Below are 14,226 nucleotides of genomic sequence, written 5' to 3'. Positions count from 1 at the left end.
GTGATGGACATGATGTGGTGATGGACGTGAACTATGATGTTTGCGGATGTAATTGTGATTTGTGGTGAAAGTAGGGAGGTTTAGAAGAGCCTGGAGAGGTGGATGTACATGCTGGAGAGAAAAGGAATGAAAGTCAGAAAGAGTAAGACAGAGTACATTTGTGTGAATGAGAGGGAGGGCAGTGGAGTGGTGCAGTTGCAGGGAAAAGAGATGGTGAAGGAGGAGGAGTTCAGGTACCTGGGGTCAACAGTGCAACGTAATAAAGTGTAATGGAGTTTCTTCACTTACAGAAGTAAAGAAAAGAGTACAGACAGGGTGGAGTGGGTGAAGAAGAGTGACAGGAGTGATTTGTGATTGAAGAGTGAAAGATCTGCAAGAGTGAAAGGGAAGGTTTATAGGACTGTGGTGAGACCTGCTATGTTGTATGGTTTAGAGACAGCAGAGCTGAAGATGTTGAGATTTTCATTGGGAGTGAAGAGGATGGATAAAGATTAGAAACAAATTTATTAGAGGGACATCGCATGTAGGACGTTTTGGGAACAAAGTGAGAGAGGCCCGATTGGCATGGGGTATATCGGTAGGAGAATGCTGAGGATGGAGTCGCCAGGAATGCGGAAAAGAGGAAGGCCAATGAGGAGGTTTATGGATGTGGTGAGCAAAGACATGCAGGTAGTTGGTTTGAGAGGGCAGAGTAGTATGGATGATCTGCTGTGGCGACCACAAATGGGAGCAGCTGAAAGAGAAAGTTTAGCCATTCTCCTAAGGGATTTCTTAAATAATCAAATTGGCATCAATTACTCTGTCAGAGTCAAAGTCATTGTGATTTTTCCACATTCTTGAGTGTATACTAATTGAAGCATGTTGCTGCTACCTGATTGGCTGAATGCAATGTCCCATAAATAGGAATGTAAACATGTGTTCCTAATAAAATGTCATGTGTGTGATGGGATGATCAGTGCAGTCTCAATGCAATGGCTTTTTTCCCCCCTGCTGCTTCGTTGCTTTCTACACAGCTGGTCTTGCACAACTTAATCCAATTATAAACCCCATCACACCCACCCACACCCAAAGAGCGGAAACAACTTAACGAATATCAAACAACATAAAAAAAAATCCAGCTGTCCACGTCTGAGGTGAGGATGAAAGGGGCTCAGGCATGGCTATGAAATTGAAATAAGAGGCTGTCAGCTTTTATCTCGAGAAACACTGTCGCCCCACACACTGAGAAACCTCAACACTCTCAGTACACACTCTGGATCACTGTGTGTGGCAGATTAGTCCATGAAATGTCGTTAAATAATGGACAAAGCAAATTTTTTGTAAATGATTTGTACCAGGGTTTGCAACAATGCTCTCATCGTTGTGAAGGGTGTGGACAGCAGATGTTCTATTATTTACAACGCTTACAGGGTGATTAGCCATAATTATCCTCCATTAGCGCCTTTTAGTGTTCAACAGAGACCATCTTTAAGATTACTGCGTGTGATCTGATGTGTTAAAAATGATATATAGTCTTCCCCTTTTCCTACTTCCCCTTTTCTGGTCAATTCAGAGTTTTGCATGAGAGCCACAGGGCTAATGAAACTTAATCTAATGCTAACAAGTAAAGTTAGTCTTGTACTGCAAATATCTCTCAGGAACCACACCCTAATTTTTTCAGTTATATCACAGAGACTCCCTGACGGGGGATAGTTTACTGTGTAGCTGTGGCCATCATGTCTGGACAAGCACACTAATAGACTTTGGTGGGAAATATAGCAATGATCATTGCAAATAATTAACAAGTATTGTTGTGTGATGAAGTAGAGGTACCACTCTGAACTTTATTATTTTCCTAAACAGCATTTTTTTACCCATCAATTACTATTTTACTTACAAAAGAATGGGGTGTTTGTTGTGTTTTAATGTTAGTCAATCAGTTCTTGTTCTCACATACAGTACAGACCAAAAGTTTGGACACACCTTCTCATTCAAAGAGTCTTCTTTATTTTCATGACTATGAAAATTGTAGAGTCACACTGAAGGCATCAAGGGCTATTTGACCAAGAAGGAGAGTGATGGGGTGCTGCGCCAGATGACCTGGCCTCCACAATCACCGGACCTGAACCCAATCGAGATGGTTTAGGGGTAAGCTGGACCACAGAGTGAAGGCAAAAGGGCCAACAAGTGGCAAGCATCTTTAGGGGAACTCCTTCAAGACTGTTGGAAGACCATTTCAGGTGACTACCTCTTGAAGCTCATCAAGAGAATGCCAAGAGTGTGCAATGCAGTAATCAAAGCAAAAGGTGGCTACTTTGAAGAACCTACAATATGACATTTTTCTGTTGTTTCACACTTTTTTGTTATGTATATAATTACATATATAATTTCACATGTGTTAATTCATAGTTTTGATGCCTTCAGTGTGAATCTACAATTTTCATAGTCATGAAAATAAAGAAAACTCTTTGAATGAGAAGGTGTGCCCAAACTTTTGGTCTGTACTGTACATTATATAATGGCGATTCATAGTCATTCATTAATGAGCCTCCTTTTACTTTCTCTCTTTTGTTCATGAAACAGAAAACATAGTTTACCATTGATTGTTACAAAGCGCTCACACTGGAGACTTTTTCAAGTTTCAAGAGTTGAGTTTATATGTACAGTCTTTTACATATACCAGTGAAATTTTGACGCTATGGCTCCTCCTTTGCAGCCTATAACATAAATTACAAAGACATGGAAAAACACAAGACTTACGCCAAGCAGACATAACTTTAAGTCCACTGATCAGACATAACATTCTGACCACCTGCCTAATATTGTGTTTTCCCCCCTTTTGCTGCCAAAACAGTCCCGACCTGTCAAGCATTAACAGCATTTACTTCTTCAGCAGTTTGAGCTACAGTAGCTCGTCTGTTGGATCGGACCACACGGGGCTGCCTTCGCTCCCCACATGCACCATTGAGACTTGGCAGTCCATGACCCTGTCACCCGTTTACCACTGTTCCTTCCTTTAACCATTTTTTTTATAGATACTAACCATTATCACTATTTGGTCCTTGTCAAACTTATTAAAATCATTATGCTTGCCCATTTTTCCTGCTTCTAACACATCAACTTCAAGGACAAAGTGTTAAATTGCTGCCTAACATATCCCACACACAAACAGGTGCCACGATGAAGCGATAATCATGTTATTTACTTCACCGGTCATAATGTTATAATGTAATAATTTTATGCCTGGTCAATGTATAAAGTGTAGTGTGCATGGAAGCCATGTATGTTCAAAGTCCTGCTGAGGAAGATATGGTAATAATGCCTGTTGTTGTAAATGTCAAATAAATCCTCTTCACAGAAAACCCCATACAAGTCCATGTGACTGAGCTGCCAGTACAGAAATTATAGCACATTAGAATGAGTACTTTACTATAAACCAGTGAATTTATGGCTGATCAGAATCAAAAAGTCAAACGCGATTTGAAGAACAGAAACGATATATTTTGCACAAGACCATCATTTTGTTGCCAATATTAGCATTGCACATTAGCCTGGAACCCTGTCATGTAATGGAGAGCTCCAATTTCATAAGCCATGCAGTGATCAAGGGACCTAAATGACCTGGTTTATCTCACAGAAACACAAGTGACGTAGTTTATTGTCTTGAAAGCGGACAGCCGTTTGAAACCTCGAGGCTCCCGTTTCCCATTCAGCTGTAAATCTCACCCTGCTCTTACTGCAACCTTTCAGACATAAAAGGATGAAAGCTAAAGTTGGACTCCAGCGTGCCAAAAATTGCGTAACGAGTCGAGCTCTATGGCGCACCTGAGATATATGATGACCATTAGTCACACGTAAATGGAGGTGACAAAGAGGCCTAAAATAAGGAGCTGGCCATAATTCACCATGACCGGCTGCAAACGCCCGGAACACCACAGGCTGTTTTTTTTTCCTGCAAGTACAAGAAAAGCAGGCAGAATTAGGTTAAAAGGCAAAATGTCACATATATCAATAGTCAGATCTGACTGATGACGTGACAGACTTAGAAGCCTCGCCTGTGGTGGAGTGATGGATATAAACAGATAGAGCACTTATTAGAAATGCAGCAGAACTTATTCCCAGCCTTGCATATCCAATAGAGTTCATATTTCATCGAAGGCGTATAAATTTTAGATTCCCAGACAGTATGGGAGGAGTCAGAGGAGTGGATGGTGGATGGGGCAGGACTCCTGTTCCTGCTGAGCTGAGCCAGCTCTCTGTTCACACACTGATACCAGCTCAGCAGGCACTGGAGGGCTCTGCCCTCTAAATACTCTGACTTCTAATTAAATGAAGTATATATTGAAAAGTGTGATATTTCTAAAGCTAGAGTTTTGTGGTGCTAAAATTCAGAGAAGTGGCTAAATTTACTGACAATATATTTTAATCATTCTGTGTATGGTTATAAATAAACTAAATCGATGTGGTTATTTTGTTCTGTACTGGAGATTCATCAGTTTTGATCCGTTCTGAATTTGTAATCAAGCCATGAGGCCACTAATCGGACATAAGAGGCTGGTTAAAATAAGAAATCTACTAAAATCTGAAAAAAGTATTCACTTTATAAACTAATGTCTCTAACCCTATAGCTATACTCTGGTTGGATGAGCTGCCTTCAGCTAAATAATTTACAAAATTGCATGTGATTAGATAAACCACACGCACACACATACTCCAATTGGTCTAATCTGCAGCCAGACTGGGATTCCACTCAGTAATCTAACTCATGGTGAAACCTTTCATAGACCAATTCGATATAAAAACTGCTAGATTCACACAAATTTCGCTGAATTTCTTTTTTACTCATGTCCACACATTGATAAAAATGTATCAAGCGTTAATTTATAATTGCATTCACAGCATTTGGCAATGTAAAATTTTATTGTATTTTAATAAACCAGGTCATGTTTGTGCACATAATTATACAACAATTCATTCTGGTCCACCATTCTGTCATTCCAAGACAGCTGATATATAGTAAAACAGCACCAGTACATAAAATTCAACCTTTAGCACAATAGTATGTTTCACTGAAACCACACCAATGACAGAGCAAATGAAATGAAATATTCAGCCATATCACCTATGAAAGCAAAATCAATTCTATTTGCATTCAAAGCATCTAGTTACGGTCAAAGATCTCCATAAAAATCTCCATAATAATATGTGAAACTTACGTTTAACTTAATATGACATTATGATGACAAAATCATGCAATGTGCTCCAGTAATGCAGCTTAGCCATTGCTGCATGTCAGCCACTGTAGACATATATCACTTCTACATTTCATTACTCCTCATTAATTTTCTCCTAATCGAACATCTTGTTGTAGTTTTCTAATTTCTGCTTTATTTCAAGTCTTTAATACGACTGAGTTTTTCATAAATGCTTTATAAACTGACGTGCACTTGAAATGAAAATAAGTGTAATGTATATAAAATCAATAACAGTTAGGAGACTTCAGTTCAACCAATCAAAGTCTGCAGACCAAATTAATTTACGAATACATTCCTGTATTGACAGCTTCAAAGCTGAAAAACTAAAGAAGCAAAGCAAATCCTGAACTAAAATTTTCAAATAAAAATGTCTACATTTAATTTCTGTTTCTTTTATCCTTCCTATCTGTTTCTTCTTCCTAAAAGAAGAGGTCTCCTTCTTCCAGACAATAACAGCTACACATGAAATATACAAATGAAAAATCAGGTGTGTTTTGAGGAGCTGAACTGAAACGCGAGCTACCGGATTTGACATTAACCTGCACTTTAATAGTAGTCTGACTCGACTCCTACATATGAGGCCAGGATAAAGATGTAAATCAACGCTATTATTTAGAGCCAAAATGGCTTTCGAGGGAGTGTTAACTGAAAACCGCCGTGCCGAAACTGGATTGACATTTAGAACAAACACCTCTGTGCCTACCTGGCAGACCAAACCATTACTTTCTTTCATTATTCCATCTGTTAGGCTCTGTTAGGCATCACCACAGTGACTGGTAGAAATCCAGAAGAGCTTTGCAACATCCTGTTAGCTTTCTCACTGCAGATGCTGAACTTAGCCACTGTGAACAGTTTATTTCATGGATCAGTGCTCACCAATTAGCTAAGCTCTGCGCCTAGAGCAAGTGACGATGTGGTGCGAGGCAAAAAAAGCAGCTGATTGTAGGATTCTAGTACCCAAGAAATAAGTTTTAGCTTGTCATCAGATGTCGGCTTGCTAGACTACCATGATAACATGCAAGAGAAAATGAGTTTCCCATATACCTCACACCATGTGATAGTTCCAAAGGCATGAGTGTAAATATAATTGACAGAACCCTTTTGAATTAAAAGCACCACCATGACATGCGAAAACCTGCACTGCATCATAGGCTTGTTGGAGTTGTATTTTGAAGCAACATGAACCCACTGACTCCTTTCCATGTTTTTTTTTTTTTTTTTTTTTTACAAGGTGAAATGATCTCAGCTGGAACGTTCACCAGTGTCCAGCTAGGACAGATGTTAAGCACCACGCTGAGCCGTGCAGGAGTGGAAATCCCTGGCAATGTGATTTTTCACTTCTGTTTGTCCACCAAATCACGATGCCAGGAACCCTCTCCAACACAGCATGGCCCCCCATCACAGTGCCTCCACCAGCTGCACACCACACGCTCCTCAGAGCCTCAGTTTCTCCCTGTGGGAAGAGAAAGAAGAGTTTAAATATGCACTACGTCCAACATACGTTCACCCAAAGCTGCTCTTGGCTGTGCAACATGGGTGGATTCATGAGCTTATGGGTTTGTTATTACTAACAAATGAAAAACATTAACTAAACAAATGAACTAAAGGCACTGTATCATGTAATAAGATAATTATCAATTATCAGGGTGGTGTGATGACATGGAATCTGTAATGTCTCTCCGGAATTTATTATTACTTATGGCAGCATGTCCTGAAGTGGTTTATTCCTCCTATACCAGAGGTATTTTATTACTTTTCTAAAATTACATCATACATTTTATCCATTATAATTACATGTTGTGGATACACTTGTTGTATGTCCACAAAACAAGACTCAAAACAACTATAAACAGACATGTACATTTACAGCATTTTGGCAGACTCCTTATCCAGGGCAGCTTACAACTACTTGACCATTTCAGGGATAAGGGCCTTGCTCTAGGCCCCAGCAATGGGAGATTGGGGCTGCTGGGATTTTATATCATTAACTTCTGATTTGCAAACTTCCCCTTTCATGCTTTTCCTTTACGTTTTTAAGACAAAAAAGTACATGAAATAAAATTAAATGATAGAAGTCCGTTAAATCAGGGGACAGTAATGTTATTTTTATGTATGTTAACACCTTAAAACCAGCTCATTGCTTCTGTACGTAATAAAAACAATATAATACAATGGTTTCATAAGTCCACTAATCCGATACTCTTTTTCACTGAAAACATTACTTCATCATTGAGGGAACGAAATAAACAAAAGGCATGGCCATATTGTATATTGTGTTCAAAAGGTAAGTTTACTTAGTACTACCATTAGAATATCAGTTATTACAATTTGGAAAATGTTATAATTTGCACTGGCCCACTTTTACATACCATGCACAAATTGTGTAGTCTTCATTTTTGCTTTATATGAAATATATATAAAATATATACAAAATATGGGTTGCACATACAAGTAATTTGTCATGGTGTGCTGGTGTTTTGCAAAAGTAATTAAATAATATATTAGATTTCCAATGGTACAATGGTGAAATGTCACAATTTCTTTGTACATCCATGTACATAATCAACCCATTATACTAGCCAATAAAGGGCATTCTAAATCTAATTAATTTCTTGTTTAGAACTGATTATAGAACTGATCTATAATATCAATATCACAGACACAATCTTGCTGTTCTACTGAACATAGGAACAGCAGAATACAGCCCTCTTGCATAAATATGATTATTTGAATACCAATTTAAGTAAACAAATGCTTAGATGAGACAAAATATCCAGAAATACTCAAATACACATACTGCAATTTTCCTTCTTACAAGTTAGGCACAGCAACAGTACAGCAAGGGTCTGACCACCACTACAATGACTAACATTAAAAAAAAAAGTAAATAAACACACACACACACACACACACACACACACACACACAAAATGAAATTTTTTAGAAAGCATTTTTTTATGGCATTAGCTGATTCTATGGCAGTTTTGCTTCTCCCATCATTAGAGAAGCATCCACCTACTACAACTACAACACCAAATCCATAAATCAACTCAGAAAAATGGAATGCATGAACTTGATGGACCTAAAGCTGGAATGCAATTATGCGTGCCTCGATACGAATTTTCTTATTTTTTATCGTGCATATGACGCATATTTTAAAAAAGGGTGGGGCTTAAACAGCAGCTGTACAACATTTAGACACTAGAGCTGACAAAGTGGCAAAAATATTATACCATGATTCTCAGAGATACACAGTGGTTTCAGTATTCAATGAGCACAACTATAATTATTGCATTATAAATTATATTTTATTTCCACAAATGTACAATGTAAAAACGAAGCATGAAACAAATAATGTAATAAAACATATGTCAGAAAAGTATATATCATTACTGATCATGAAATCAATATTATATTGTCATGTCGTCCAGCTCACCCTATGTTTTCTACAATTTTTATTTTAGATCCTGATGACACTAAATATTTCTCCACCATGTTCACTCCTCTGAAGTACATTTATCCATACATAATTGTGTAATCTGTGTTTCTCAGCCACTACGTCACTATGCATTACATACAGGTCTGAACGATTAGATAAATAAATAGAGTGAACAGGAATATATGCAAAATTTCAAACCAATGACGTGAGAATAATGTTCTGTGTTATTATTACCATCCTCCACTGGAACATTCCTGCAACACCCTCGCACTGGTCCCCATAATGGCTCGATTATGACGTGCCGTCTGCTGAACTGTCGGATTCTCTCTCTGATAACTCCACGATTTATTACTTACAACACATTTCCATGTCTCATTTCCATGTGGTTTTTCATGCACACTAGACACTGTTCACATTCTGTAGTAAATGTTGTTTCAAAATATTTATGTTAAAAAAGCACAGTACACTTTAGACAATTATGCGACCATTTTTCTTCAAATTAAACCTTTTCTAAATTTCTATCAACATCCATTAATGTTTTATTTTATATTAAATGATTTTCCTATACTTCCAATTACAGTTTTTTTTACTTGAGAAAGAAATACAGCATTTTACAATTAATTTTATTTTTACATTTTTATTAGAATTCTTTTTTACTATCTATCTATCTATCTATCTATCTATCTATCTGTCTGTCTGTCTGTCTGTCTGTCTGTCTGTCTGTCTGTCTGTCTGTCTGTCTGTGTGTGTGTGTGTGTGTGTGTGTGTGTGTGTGTGTGTGTGTGTGTGTGTGTGTGTGTTTGTGTGTGTGTGTGTGTGTGTGTGTGTGTGTGTGTGTGTGTGTTTTTTTTCCTTATATTTTTAATGCAAATTTTCAAGATTCTCTTTATTAATTTAGCTTTAATAATAATAATCACAATTATTGTTATTATAATTATTATCATTTGTTCAAATTCAAAAATGTAATTTTTTGGGAAAACGTCATTTTAAATATTTCCCATAGAAAATACATAACAAGTGTAAACAACACAAGCTAAAACAACTCTAACCTATACATAAAATAAATAAACACAAAGTCTAAATACACTCTGACGGCATCTAATAGGCATCTAATGTATATTTACTCCACTTACAAATTCCAGTGGAACAATGCATCGTGGGTAGCCACTATGCAGTCATTATCTCTTACTGTTGAAGACAAGATGTTCTGGTTATATAAACAAATAAAGAGAAGAGTGAGTAAGTGATTTAGGGAAGGAGCAGAGCATTAGGCGTATGAACAGCGAATGCTTTAAGTAGATGAGCTCCACTGGACCATCACACAGTAAAAGGTCATGAGAGACGAGCAGGCGATGGATGAGATAATACTCCAGTCTCATGGCTTTAGATGTGAGCTTGGCGTAGGCAAAGTGATCCGTGTTCGAAATGTCAGCTCTCACTCCTACACGCGTCCCTACAGCGTTGCATTAAAACGTTACAGCCTCTGTCCTGAGTGGCGGTCAGAGTGAGCTGGAAGGGGTGTGGATTTCTCTTGCGGAGATGATGCGCTGCTAATGCACCAGCTTCAAGTAATGTATAAACGATACATTTCAAGCAGACAACAATTCAATATGGCAAGATTTTGATCTGCCACTTTAACACCACATCCTGAACTGTGTTATTCTTCTTGCACACCAGGAATTCCATCTGTTATTAATTTAATAACATGTTGTACGTTGTATTCTTTAATAATTACATTTAATACTGTAAAACAAGTCAGATCCTGTTCTCAGTTAAATAGGTCGATCACTCTATTCATCCTAGAGGTAGATTCAAACTAGCTTGTTATAACAATTATAAAAACCCTCAACAATGTCTCTTTTTTCAACCTTATAACGTTGAACAAACTTTATTAAAAAAGTTTTAAGTCACAGGTTAAAATAATATTAGTGGGTTTGTTCTAATCGTAATACCTCTTAGTCATGTAGATGTTCGCTGTCAACATGCCCACATTTGTCAAATACTGTGTGACACCTTTTTGAAAAGACATTATTATATAAAACAAAATACAGAATAAATGAAATTGGTTTAAAGAATGTAAAGAAGACTTTGGTGCCTTGTTTGAGTGTGTAAGCTCTGTAAAATGGACTGCTCACTGCTGCCGTGTTCTCTTTCCGTGCATGTGTGAGCTTGAATTAATCGCACGCAGCAAAGCTTTGGTGTCAACTTGTTTACTGCCTAGTCATAAAAGTAAAAATGTGCCGTCTGGCCTGTTAAAGAATGCTTCTTTCTGTGTGCTGCTTGTGTGCGTGTTCGAGTCTATTCACTGAAATGTAAGCGAAAATTATACATGCGAGATCAAGTCAACATGAACTACTTTCAAAGCACTTTTCAACACCTGACTTTATTAGAACGTTAGACGCGAACAAGACGTCACTCTTGTTCAGTCAGACCATAACTATGGCACATATGAACACTGCTCTGTTAAATCTGTTCATTTGAGATCTGTTATTCTGAGATGAAGATCCAAACACAGCTAGCATGAATCTTGCTAGTTATCTAGCATGCTCACTGATGCATTATTAATGCCTCATTAGTGCGAGATTCTGTGAGATCTAATTTCCCAGACGTTAGCTTTTTATAACTCATTTTATATATATATATATATATATATATATATATATATATATATATATATATATATATATATATATATATATATAAAATGAGTTATAAAAAGCTAACGTCTGGGAAATTAGATCTCACAGAATGTCTTTTCAGTTTTTTACCACACCCATTTCCTAATATAATGCATGAAATGTAATAAAATTACATTGAGTCTGCCATCTTTGGCAAATGATATTGATTTGCAGTAGAACGGTTAAATATCACTCCACAGATCATAAATAATTTTAACCTATAGGGAAAAAATTGGGGAATTTTTAGGATGAACACCTTCATGAAACATTAAACATAGTATCTTCAGTCATCTGCAGTAATTTACAGGGTTGAACTGTCTGAGATTAGGACGCCAGTCCATCAAGCACCATGCACACACACGTTCACACCTAGGGGCAATTTAGTGCAGACAGTTTACCTACCTACCCACCTACCTACCAGGTTTTAGGACATGGAGAAAACCAGTGAACCCAGAGAAACCACATTAGCACTGGGACCATAAGGATTGGGGATTGTTGTGCCACAGTGGAAGCAAATAAAGGTTAAAGATGAATGAATGATTAATATTTATAGCTTTCTAAATCTTATAGCTTTAGTGGTGAATGGTAAAAAGCAAACACCAGCACTAGACATGGCTTGACTTCCCTTTGGGTTTGTTTGGGAAAGTTGGGAAAAGGGGCAAATTGTTATTTTCACCCTAAAACTGTGCCTATGTGGAATGAATATGGGATTGAAAAACTCTCTCCCCAGCCTCTGGAGTATGAGAACTTTACATCTTCATGCACAATTATATCTAAACTGTACTATATTTGATGTACTGTAGACTTCTTCAGGTAACAATCACACACACAATCTGTTTTACGCATTAGAAATTTTTGATGCACCCCAAAACACACACACACACACACACACACACACACACACACACACACACACACACACACACACAAAGAGCTTACCGGACAGTTGATAGAAGGACACCGGCGCTCCGAATCTCCTCCGTGCGCTTCCTGATACACGGTCCCGGAGCTCCAAGCGCTGATTCCGCTTCTTTATCATGTCTTTTTAAAATCACGTTACCGAAAACAATATTCAGCAGTGTGAACAGAGTGAACAGTGTGAACTCTAAACCGAGCAAAAGTTTGTAAGGTTGAAGTTCATGGACCAGAAAGAAAAGCACGCGTGTCCACCCGCCGCCACCCTACAGAGAGAGAAAGAGAAAGAGAGAGAGGGAGAGAGAGAGAGGGAGAGAGAAAGAAAGAAAAAGAGAGAGAGGGAGGAAGGATGTAAGCCAGAGAGAGAGAGAGAGAGACAGAGAGGGAGGGAGAGAGAGAAAGAGAGAGAGGAAGGGAGGGAGAGAGAGAGGTAGAGAGAGAGAGGGAGGAAGGATGGAAGCCAGAGAGAGAGAGAGAGAGAGACACACACATACACACAGAGTGAGAGAGAGAGAGAGAGAGACACACACACACATACACACAGAGTGAGAGAGAGAGAGAGAGAGAGAGAGAGAGAGAGAGAGAGAGAGAGACTGTGTAAAAGAGTGAGAGATGGGGTAGAAGAAAGAGACTAGAAAGATAGGGAGAAAGGATGAAAGAGAGACTGACAGTCCTATTAGAACTAGAATCCTTTTTTTTTTTAAATCAGACAGAACTTTTAATCTCTCTCTTTTCTCTCTCTCTCTCTCTCTCTCTCTCTCTCTCTCTCTCTCTCTCTCTCTCTCTCTCTCTCCTTCTCTCTGTGGGTGTGGTGCTTTTCTTCACAAGGTATTATAGCAGGGTAATATGACTTAAATGAATTAAAGGCACAATATCATACATGTGTTCATCATTCTTTAGCATCTGCCTGCTCCAGATGCCTTCTCCTACTCAGAACATCACATTAACCAGAGAAAAATGTATTTTTCTTTCTGTCTCAATACATCAGTATACCTAAAAGCTATTTCCTGACATCTAATGTGCAATTATAGCATTCTATAACACATCAGTGTAGCATTACTCGAGGTGTAGGCAAATGTGAGACAAATTATTTGGATTAAGTTTCAAATACAAAATAAATACACTTTAAAAACTAATTATTATACAAAATTAATGAATTGATTTTCCTAATAATTCGAGCACAAGGGGGGGGCTTGGGCAAATTTGCCACTTAACAGGAATCCCCCTGCCACGCCCCCTTCGGCGTGCATTCTCATTTCTTCTCCCCGTTCGTGCCCCGCCCACACGGAGCTCGTCACGGTCATGATGATCACACACACCTGACTCTCATTCACTCACTCATCCCATCTCCTATTTAAGCCCCTCACCTCCACACACTCACGGTCTGTTATTGTTTGTGCATGATTGTATGAGTTGGTTCATGGCGGTCTGTGTAATCGTGTATACGTACCCCGCTACGTACCCTTCTTCTCGGACTCCGCATTCTCTCAATGGCACCCCGGATTACCCCGATCCTGCTGTTTTTCATGTTCACGCTGTCTGTACAAGTTTATCCGTTGCTGACCAGCGCTGCGCTTTCCATAGCGCGGATCGATAGATTCTCTACACGAACTGTCCCTGCTTTAACAGAACTTCGTGGACCGCGCTCCCGGAGCGCACCACTGGATATCACTGCTTCGCTACAAGTAGTGGTGGATTATCTCCTGAGTATTCTCAATAAACTTTGTTTGCGTTTACTTCGGCTTCCGCCTCCTTATCCGCATTACAGGTTATCTCGATCCGCATGACCAATCATTTAAATCGCGGCAACACTGTTGTGTAAAAAAACCTACAAAAACACGTGCATGCACATTCTCATTTAATAACGCACATCATGTACATAATATTGGTTTTCGTTTATTTCGATCATGGGTTATCTCGACGTTTTTTGGCGTCCCCTAGGCCAGCGACATAACCGGGT

At 38.5% G+C, this 14,226-nt stretch overlaps 1 long non-coding RNA gene across 1 annotated transcript; it reads right to left on the bottom strand.

Annotated features, from left to right (window-relative positions):
• Positions 1–2,609: 2,609 nt before the first annotated feature.
• On the bottom strand, positions 2,610–12,585 carry LOC310736098. The gene is made up of 2 exons (XR_014536436.1): positions 12,291–12,585; positions 2,610–6,687 (listed from the first exon to the last, which is right to left on the bottom strand). It is a non-coding gene; the product is annotated as an uncharacterized lncRNA (long non-coding RNA).
• Between the last annotated feature and the right edge of the window lie 1,641 nt (positions 12,586–14,226).

This window comes from Silurus aristotelis (genome assembly GCF_946808225.1).
Source record: "Silurus aristotelis genome assembly, chromosome: 13".
NCBI classification, from domain to species: Eukaryota; Metazoa; Chordata; class Actinopteri; order Siluriformes; family Siluridae; genus Silurus; species Silurus aristotelis.
The sequence above is the reverse complement of the archived record's forward strand: the minus strand, read 5'-3'. Positions and strand labels throughout refer to the sequence as shown.